The sequence below is a fragment of the Cupressus sempervirens genome, chromosome 11, assembly GCF_028749045.1.
Source record: "Cupressus sempervirens isolate cs-2001-9-10 chromosome 11, ASM2874904v1, whole genome shotgun sequence".
Taxonomy (NCBI): Eukaryota; Viridiplantae; Streptophyta; class Pinopsida; order Cupressales; family Cupressaceae; genus Cupressus; species Cupressus sempervirens.
The window spans coordinates 175,247,596-175,259,092 of NC_143128.1; positions in this window are offsets into that span (position 1 = coordinate 175,247,596).

Consider the following 11,497-nt stretch of genomic DNA (forward strand, 5'->3'; position numbering starts at 1 on the left):
ACTTTCTTTGACATTGAGACATTTTACTTTGATTCCATCTATTACATACTAAGAAAGCATCAAACATTTAAACATTAGATGATGAAATTTTTTAATTCTTGGAGAACTAAATGATATGACAATCATGCTTGGAAAACTTAAGGCCTTGGAGGATGAAATAACAACCTTAAGAAGAAACTATTACTTCCAATCAAGTTCTCCTTCTACATCTAATTAGGATTCACAATCTTATTCAAATTGAAAAACTCCATAGTGTGCCTGTCCAATCTCCAAACAAGAGGGTACACTACAATCTCGTAATGAGAATCTTCTTTACAAGCAATTATATAAAAAAAAACCCAAGAATTCCTACAAAATAACCTTTGTAAATCCTTTGGGAGAACCATGCAAAGTAACCCTAAAAACACTTCTTGCAAAAGATCTCATTACCTTGTCTCAAATAAAATTCAATAAAGAAGATAGTAGTCTTCAGAAAGGTCAGATTAATGAAACTATTTCTACCACCTCTTCCAATGGTAATGTGTCTCCCACAACATCCAATCTAGGATACATGGCTCCATCCATTGAAGAACCTAGCACTTCTTATAACGATTATGTTTATCCTCAAGGGATACCTCCAAAAGAAACCCAAGCCAACAAAGATTGAGTTACAAGTTTTTTTACTACTTGTAAGACTAAAGATCACATATCTTCATGCATTGCTATGCCTATAAATTCCACTCCAAGTAGTTCTTGGTTTGAACTTCAAGAATCCATAATCCAAATCCAAGAAATCGATTTGCATACATGTTTACTTATTCCCTCATCTTTAGGTAAGTTAAATATTTCCTTAGTTGAGGATGCTTATTAGTATGCTTTCAGAGAAGAAGAGAAGTTGAAGAGAAATAATCAAGGTAGTTCCTAAGGAAAGAAGAAGAATGACTACTTGGAAAGGGCTAAATCAAGTGTTAAAGATGAACCAAAACCTATTGATCAGAAGAGAAGGACAAGTAGAGGTCAGTTTAAGGGTAAATATTTTAGATGTCATGAAGAGGGACATAGAACTTATGAATGTCCTAAGGATGGTGAAAGAAGAGTTGTTGTTGTGAATGAGGCTGAAAGCCATATCAGTGAACATGAGAAAGGAAATAATTTATTGACTCGACAAGTATTAGATAGTCAGAGGATGCTGAAATCTTATTAGAGGAATAATTTGTTCAAGAATCATTATAAGTCTAGCGGTAATGTCTATAATATGATTGTAGATAGTAGTAGTACTGAAAACCTTGTTTCTATGGAGATGGTTCAGAAACTTTTTACAAAGAGTGTGAGACATCCTTGCCCTAATAGTATTGGTTGGTTAAAAGATGAACATGCTTTAGAGGTGAGAGAGCAATGTCTTATTGATTTTGAGATTGGGTAGTATAAGGATCAAATGTCATGTGATATTGTAGACATGAGTAGTTGTCACATATTACTTGGTAGACCTTTGTAGTATGATTGTAGGGTTGTGCATGATTGTGTCAAGAATTTGATTATTATTAAGAAAGGTGATAGGAAGCATTCACTGATTCATTTGTAGAATGAAGAAATTAGTAGGAGGAACTTGAGTATTGGTAGCCGAGTTGAGTTGAAGGATTTTGAGAGGGTTAGAGATCAATGTATAAAGAAAGCCTATGGAGCATCGAGGCTAGATGTGAAAAAGAAGAAGTGGAACAAGGGAAAGAGTGTACAAGTTGAGGACATGGAGGGCATGTATGTGAAGAACCATTTTGGGATTTATATGCCAAATCCCAAAAGATTTTCTTCTAGCTTCTTAAAAAATCTTTTTGAACCTAGGGTGTCTAATGAAGGATCATCCTAGGCTTGTTGGCCATCTTGCACATTGGTGGGATTTGGCTTTGGAGTTAGGGGACTCAATCAATGAAGGGGGTTAGTTATGCCTGGTGGGGTTGTTGATACTCAACACTAGTTTTTTGATGCCCAGTCATGTCTGGGTTTCTATTTTGATCGAGTTGTTTGTGTTTAGTTTCTAGTGTGAACCAACTTGGCATTTAATTCTAGTTGTATTTAATTTTCGTTGTAAGATGACTTATGGCTTAAATGTGCATTTAATGTGATGGTTTATTTAATTTGTAACATACTAAGCTAACTTGTAGCTTATTTTGATATAAGTAGGGGGTCTTGTGGAGTCTTTTAGGCATAATCATTTGGCTTGGAGAAGAGGATGTTGTAGAGGAATGAACTTTGAGAAGGGCTAGTAGCTGAGGCTTGTAAAAAAAGGAGATTTATTAGTAGCCTTGTGAGCACAAGTTTAGATTTTCTTGTTGGTTTCTTCTAGAGTGTGGATCTAGACTAGCTAATGTTTGTATTAGATCTCGAGAGATCTTGTGGAACTATTACTTTCATTGTATTTGGCCCTAATTGGGAAGGCCTTATAGCCCAACACATTGAATATAATCAGTTATTTTATGAATAAAGAGTTCCATTTGGTATTATATTGTGTATCTTGTGTTGTGTTTCCATTGTGTGGTTATTTTTTGGGGGCTAGGAAATCTCCTTTGGGCATTCTCCTATCTTGTATTGCATCATTTTTGTTCACTTTAACCTTAGGAGTAATAGATTTAAATGTTGGAATCCTTAATCTAGGACAATCTTTAAGGGTTTCATCATTCCAAAATGAGAATTGAGTATTGCAAAATGAATTATTAACTCTAAAAGAATTTAGAGTTTTAACTATGGAAGAGATTATGCTTGTCTAAACCATCTCCATAAAAGGATAAACATTGTAAAATATTTGTTTATTTCTTTCCCACCAAATGGACCATATAACAGTGGTAGAAATACACAAATTCTAGATCTCTCTTACCTATCATCCTACTAAAGAGTTTTTCAAGATACTAAATATAATTATATATTTTTTCGAGTAAAAGAAAAACATTTATGTTATGTTTTTAAGAAAAAAAGGGAACATTTTTTTGTGCGCACGGGGTAGTATCTTAGAAACTAGATTTTGAGGAATATAATTTTTGTGTTTTTCATTTTGAATGCAAGACCCTCAAATGGGTCATCCAAGATTAGGTTCACTTGATTTTAGAAGAAATGTGTCCACTTATACCCTCCTTTTTGCACACCATATTGGTGCACTTACTCTCTATCTTCTCATCATAAAAAATATGGAAATTAGAAGAAGAAGGTTGTACTAACATATCAGTCAAGTTTGTTATTTGACATACACTTATTAAAATTGTAAGTATCTACCGAGCTTATTGTATAGTCAAAAGTGTTAATAAATCATTTCAGTTGTCATCGATTTCTACAGTTTCTACCAAGTCCTTTGGACAAATACTAGTGTATGTCAAGTAGTTACAAATATTGTGAAGATCAGTAATGTAAAATGAGCATCTTCGTGTATGTTGAGTTTGCCAGTGCAAATTGAGTTGTGCAAAGGTTATCGAGTTTATAGTTAATGTGATGTGAGTCTAGTGTTGACTGAGCTACTCAGTGTTAACTAAGTGACTCAATTTATACCGAGCTTGAGGTCATAGTGTTTAGCAAGCTATGTAGTGGTAAACAAGTGATTTAGTTTATATAATAAGTTTCATAGCATTCATCGAGTCACCAATGCAGACTGAGTTTAGGACTACTTGGAAGTGATTAGTATGGATTGAACATCTATATCAACCAAGTTCATGATAATGTCAAGCATTGACAGTGGATGTCAAGTATCAAAATCTCATTGAATTAGTCTTCAAAACCCAAGTATTTACATTTGAGACGACTTTGTAATATTTGTGTAAACTTGTATTGTGGCTGGCATTGTAATTGTATAATTCGATTAGTATATATGTAATGTATGGTATCAAATCCAATGTATGACTAGAATGCAAGAATCAATGTGATCATCAGAGAAGTGCAGAAAGTGAAAATTATGAACGCTACAACAATATAAGGAGCAACAAAGATTAATCTATCATAGCAAGGTGATTTGTAAACTTAAACGAATATCATTCAGCAAACCAAGTTGCAAATCAGAGATCAACTACCTGATAGGTGGATAAGTTAAATCCTTTAACAAGGTAGACCTACCAATCTTATGAAAATCTCTTTACCGAATGCATACTTAATTTTATGTTTGTAAATCTTTTAACAAGGTGGACCTAGTAGTCATTATTTCTCCTAATAGGGTAGATCATCATAAGTGATCAATGTAGGCCTTAATAGGAAAAATTTATACTACAATACTAAAGCTTGTGGGTATAATCTCCACCCTAGTTTTACTTTCTATTGGAAGGTTTATGAGTCACCAGATCTTTGTGTCAAAGTGTTATGTATTCTTTCATATTTTCAATTTCTCATGCATGTAGTTAGATCAATATTGGATTAATTATTGATTGGATTAAAGTTTTATAAGTTTTAGAAGTTACTGATTCACCCCTCCCCTCTCAGTAACTTAGCCTTTAAGAAAATTTCCAACAATTGGTATCAAAGCTTTGTGGTTCTCAAAAAAAAGTTTAATAGCTTGAGCAAAGATCAAAGGCCATGGAGATATTCAAACTTAAAAGTCTATTGATAATGAGAAGCTAGATTTGGAAATGGTTATTACCCAACTCAAGAAGGCAAAGGAGCAACTCTCTCAATCCTTGAAAAGAAGAAAAGATCTTGCAATTCCAATGAATGATCACCTCTATATTGAAGAAAGAATTGAAGACCTTCATTCAACAAGCAGCTCAAATGAAGCAAATGAAGCAATAAAAGAACTCCTAGAAAAGAATGGTTAACTACAAGAAGAAGTAAAAAAACTAAGAATAGAGCATGAAATTTAGTTAGTAAGATTTTGTGAAGTTATTGAAGAGAAAAACAAGATAAGAGAAGAGATAGAAGGAAAGAATAATGAAATCTAGCATCTATCCCTTTAACAAGTAGACTTCATTGATCAACTCCCCAATGCAAATGAAGAAATCATGAACCTAAAATCTAAAAATGAAAGATTGTGGAATGACCAAAACTCTAAAAGGAAAATGAATGAAAGAATGATGAAATTCTAAGAAAATATGAATTAGTTGAATTAGAAAAATCTCTATAGACAAAAAGGAAAACCAAAAATTGGATATACAAAAGAAGGAGAATCATCTTAGCAAGGAGCTAAAAAGAATCAAAGACCTACTTGCAATCACTATGGTATGATAGGCCATACTTCAAAAAAATATTAGAGCAATTGAAAAACAAAATTCAATCAAAAATGTTGCAATTGTAATCAACATGGTCATAGAGAAAATGAATGCAAAAAGAAACCAAGATTTGAAGGAAAATGTCACAAATGTAAGAAGCATGGGCACAAATCATCAGAATGCAAAACCAAGACATTAAATCTAGTAGAACAAGTTGTAAAAGCTATATTTGGTTTGGACTCAACACCTAGTGTAGATGTCATTATTGTAGAGAATTTGGACATATTGGAATAAATTGTGTAAAGCATCATTTGAGGAAACGAGATACTGCTAAAAGATGTTTCATTTGTATAGAACTTGGTCATCTTGCCAAGAATTTCATGAATACTGGTAGAATTGAAGATGAAAAGAATGCAAAGGATGATAACATCCAAAAATAGATGAGATAGCAATGGGTTCCAAAGTCTCTCGAGAATGCAAGTCCAACCAACGATGAACAAGTTAGTCAAGAATTGGGTGGCTCCACAATTTCTACTTCATTTCTCAAAGGAAAACTAGGACTAGGTTACCAAAGAGGACATCTAGACAAGTTCGAGTTGAAAAGGAAAAAGATCCATATCCATATCCAAGATACAAAGGAATTACTAAGTAAAAGTGTACCAGTTACTACCGAGTTACTTTCCTTATTGAGTGAGCCTAGGTCACAAATTACCAAGCAAGGTTGGGAGTAACTAAATTTCATATAGTTACCAAATAATGGAAGCCTCTACTGAGTAATTAATGAAAGAAAGTGGATGATAGTATGCCAATTTGATCTACCATTTGTATTGAGCATTTTAGAAAAAATTGATGAAAGGAATGAAATTGAAGTCATTTTCACCATGAAATTTCAAGAGCTATTGTGTAGTGTGCTCTTCAAGATCTTCTTAGTGATTTGATGAATTGTTACCAAAAGATTTTGAATTCTCTCAAACCCTACCAAGTAAAGATGATATCTAGTAGTACAAGGAAAATCAAGGATTAGACATGCTAGTCTATGGTGTGGAATGGAAAGCTCTAGATTTCATGCTTACTCCTGCCATTGCTAAAACCCTAGATCCAAGTGAAGCATAGTTGTAAATCATTCCAAAGGTACTATTGATTAATGACATTCATTCTCAATTTAAATGCACAATTAAAGATATTGGTACTTTGGAAATGGATGAATCCCTAGACCAACTATGTGTAAATAGTGTTTTGAAACCCGAACATCAACACCTTGACACAAAAGAGTTAACTCATATTCTTCACATGCCCCATGAATTCCAAGTGAATTGGATTAGGTTTATTCTTAGTTGGGTTCATAATGTATAATTATGGTTGGAACAACCAATTTTAATCACAAAAAAGATGATTCATAGAATTACTGGTCTCGTAATGTTGGCAAAGGCTAAAATGACAAAAACCCTAGGTCGGGCTAAATTAGAAAGAAAAATCCTAGTAGAATGGGATGGTAGAGGCATGAATGTAAGTAGTGTCACTAATATAGAATTAAATTTTAGTATAAATATCATTGCAGACAAGATCTACAATTCAAGCTAGTTGAATAGTGTGCCATGTGAAGCAGTTGAAATTGCATACAAGGTAGTGAAGAATAATCTTTCTCTTGACCTTGTTGAGCTACTATTGATACAATTCAACAAAAACATGGAGAGCATCAAGAGGTTAAAGAACAACCCATGTAAGTTGGGCTCTCTGTTGACTTGTTTATTCTTTTATGTTCAAAAATTCTTCCCTTCAAAAGGTTTAGTTGTATAGAAAAAAGATGTGCCAATTCCCTACTAGATTAATGAGTACATTGCTGAGATGGGAGACAACTAGAATAGTATCATGGATAACTTTTTTGATGCATTTAAAGAGAAAATGAATAGTAGATTCAAGATCCCAAGGAAATTAGTTGAAGATTACAAGGATTATGCATGTTTCATGGTAGATAGTGATAAGGTATACATTTAGGCAGTCAGATGTAGAATTGCATGGATGAATGTAAGAATTTTGCTAAGGGCAGAATTCACCCAATAACTAAGAACTCAAACACAAGCACAACTGTAAACCAAAAATGGAGAGAGTATGATCAGAATAACAATGTATTCAATAACTTGATACAAAGAGTACACTAGGAGTGCTTGAATGTAAAGTACGTATTTACACTAACAGCCCCCCTTAAGTGCAACTGAGGGGAATGCCCTTAAGCTTACAAAATAGGATGAAGATGCATGAATGGGTCTCGGCTACTAGGCCATGTAAGGTACCCATGTACATAATGATATGCAATCTCCCATAAAGTAGGGAAAGGGGGAAAACCTCATGGGAAAAACCCTCCCCCAAAAAGAGAGATGAAAGAGGATACATTGATGGATGGAGTAATCAAGACCCCCCCATTAAGACATACATCCAGTATATACAAAAGAGAATAAGAGAAGGAAGAGAAACAGAATAGGCTCCCCCCCCAAAAGAAGAATGCCAATTAGTGAAAGCTGCTTTGAGGAAGAAGCTGGTCCAAGAATGCAGAATAGTGTTCCTCCCCTTAGGAAGAAACAAAGGTAAAGGTACAATCTTGAAGATGCATGCTGGCCCTAAAACCTACTCAAGTATCCCTGTACTGATGTTGAAGTTCACCCCTTCAAACTGTGCTGAAAAAAATGAGTGCAGATCTGTCAAGGATGTCTGTTGAACCTGTTCCACTGAACCATATGTCTCCTCTACTGACAAAGAGACCTCCACTAATTGTTGTTCAAAAGGATCCACAATCACACCAACCTTGAAATATTGGTCATGCAGAGAATGGACATGAGGGTCAGAGTGAGCCCTCACAAAAATTGTAGAAGAATCATCATCAATGAGAGCATGTGTGTCCTCAAGTCTATCTCCCAAGTCAAGTGAAGCTTGAGCTGGAACAATAGATGTACCAAGATGTGATGGACCTTTCACTGTGGCAATATAGCACATGGACTATATTGATGTGACCTCTCACTGCAACTATCGATAGAACCCCACATGTCTAAACCTATTGAAGCTCTATCACTTGTATCACTATCAGTTTCCACTATGTATGATGTGCGGAGAGAAGTTTATGATAAACTCGAAGAATTTTCCTCAAAGTGAACATCCTTCTTCACAAAAATCTCATGAGTCTCTAGATCCATGAGTTTGTAAGCCTTCATATTATCTTCATAATCGATAAAGGTACAAGGCCTAGGTGTCGGTGCCTTACAACTCCTGGAAGATAGGTTTGCCCATGCTGGACAACCGAAGACTCTAAGGTGACTCACAACTAGTTTTCTACCGTACCATGCCTCAAAGGGAGTCTTTCCATCTAAGGCTAGATGAAGAGACCTATTAAGTATGTGAGTAGCATTGCTAATGGCTTCAACTTCAAGTGTAGGATCGAGAGACTTGGCCTTTATCATGAAACTTTCCATGGTCTTGAGAGTCCTAATCCTCATTGCTGCAACATCTATCTTGTGTGGACTGAATGCTAGTGAGTTTTGAAGATCAATCCTCTAGATTTTGCAAAAGTTCTTAACTCTTCTGTCAACATAGCAGTTCTTATTGTCCAGTCTTAATACCTTGATGGCTTTCCTTGACTTGTGTTCAGCATGAGCCTTGAATTTTTGAAGTTTATGAACTACTTCATTCTTATGATGAAGAAAAAAGACCCAAGTGAATCTTGAAAAGTCATCAACAAATGTGAGTATGTAGCGGCCTTGGTTGACTAAGTCACTGAAAATGGTCCTACTAATACCATGTGAACATGCTGAAGAATAATTGGTGCTCAAGAAGACTTCCCTTTATCATACTTCTCCTTGAGATTTATATCCAGTGAACAAGATGAACACTCCCCCTTAGAAAAGTTGATATTGGGTAGACCTTTGACCATGTGTTTTGAGCAAAGTTGCTGAAGAGAGCGAAAGTCAAGGTGACCAAACCGCTCATGCCATACGTTGTTGTTTGAATGAGAGTTAGTTAACAAGGCTTGAGAAGAACTCTTAGGCACAAAGTGGGAGAAGGAGTAAAGCCTCCTATTATCATTGACTTTCCTCACTGCTACCAATGAATCATCTTTTAGACAGTGCACCATCACTAAATCAGGAAGGAACTCAACCTCATGACCATTTCCAAGGTGAGTGATTTGGTAAACTGATAGTAGATTGGAGCTTAGATTTGGAACATAGAGAACATCTTTGAATTCCCAATCTTCCATTTCTACATGTCCTTTCCCTTCAACTTCCATCTTAGCATCATCTCCCATGAAAATGTGTGGCACTTGTGACTACTTCAATGAAGAAAAGTCTTTCTTTGAAGAACCCATATGGTAAGAGGCACCTGAGTCAAGTATCCATTCTGAAGAAGAACTTGTGTTGGCCATAAGTGCTTGACCTTTAACCTTTGAAGAGTTAGGAGTAGAATCCTTGGAAGTACCTGGCACTTGAATCTTATTCTTCTTGAGTAGATTTTCTAACTCATCGATTCTTTTTGTCTTGCAATGATGCTCATCATGATTTGGCTTTTTGCAATATGCACAAAAGAGTTTGTCCTTCTTTTCATTAGTTCCTTTCTTGTTTGATTGTTACACCAAGTGAGATTGTTCAACAATCAACATGTCTAAAAATGCATCAAAGGAAGGTTTCTGGTAAACAGATCCCATGGTCAACTTGTGAGTATTAAAACTCAAAAAAAAGTTAGCGTACTTAGAAGGGAGCCGCTTTAGGATGTGATGAATCAACCTATCATCCTTAATGGGATTTCCACAATCTTTAAGAAGTGCCCTATACTCATTAACTTTGATGATATAATCCTAAATTGTGTCATAATTTTTAGGATCTAAGAGAAGTAGATCATCTTCAATCTGAAATCCCTTTTCTTCATCCACTTTACCATACAACTATTCAAGTTTATCCCAAGCTTCTTTAGATTCTGAACAATTTTTAATGTGGATGAGAAGATCGCTATGTACACAACTTTTGATAACACCTAAAGAATTTTGGTCTTGAATTTGCTAATTAATGAGTTTTTTAGCATCAGTAGGTTTGGTAATAGTACCATCAACATAAAGACTATATGCTTTTTCCATTAATCTACTCCATGCAATATCTTTCCATGTAGAATAGTTGCATGAAGTTAAAGGAGGACATTTAAAACCCATGATGCAGAAATGAAAGAGCACAAAAGAGAGACACAAAAATAGAATACACACCCTCCCTTTTCACTCAATCAAAAGAACCCCCCAAAAGAGATGTTTGGCACTTTATAAGTAGTGCATTTACAATGGGCCACTTGTCAAAATGAACAAAGTGGACTTTCTGATTTGACTTTTACAACTACCTTATAAGGCTGAAATCTGTCACTTAAGCACTATAGCTTAGTTTTTCAAGAATTTTGAAAAATAATCAAAGCTTTACAATGCCAAAGAAGGCCTAATTTTGAAAGTGAGAAATTGGTCCACACAACCCTAGAACCTAACTTTAGATTTGGAAAGTAGACAAAAAAATATGCACTTTCAAAACAAATGAAACCTGAAAAGGTGACCAGATGTGCCCATACGAAGCTTTTGAAGTTGCAAAAGGCAGGATTATGTAGGTACAGTCACCAAAAAATGCAAACTTGGCAAAATTAGTGCACCAAAACTAGAAAAAAACACCACCACTTGAAAATTCAGGAAATTCTACCTGATTTCAAAAAAAATTGAACCTAAATCGGACTTTGGATGTCCAAGTTAGGAGCTCACAAAGTTAGACTACCAATCTAAAAAGCAATCTAGAGAGGGGTCTGGACGAGAAACTGCAAGTTTAATTTTGATAGTCAAATGAACATCAAAGCAATTCAAGAATGCCCTAGAATGGCATCCAAATGAGCACCAAATTTAATTCAGGCAAAAGATGACATTAGTAAAAAAAATAGTTGATCTATTTATCCTATCACATAATCAATCTACCTATTTGGTTCTTAGCCTCAACATCAAGTTAAGCAATCCTTTTCAGGTTGAAACTTATCATGTTTTATTAGAAAAACTTACTTTTTTCATCATCATTTATCAATTCCATTTCAGCCTAACATACTTGCATTAACACAACACTTTCTTTGACATTGAGACATTTTACTTTGATTCCATCTATTACATACTAAGAAAGCATCAAACATTTAAACATTAGATGATGAAATTTTTTAATTCTTGGAGAACTAAATGATATGACAATCATGCTTGGAAAACTTAAGGCCTTGGAGGATGAAATAACAACCTTAAGAAGAAACTATTACTTCCAATCAAGTTCTCCTTCTACATCTAATTAGGATTCACAATCTTATTC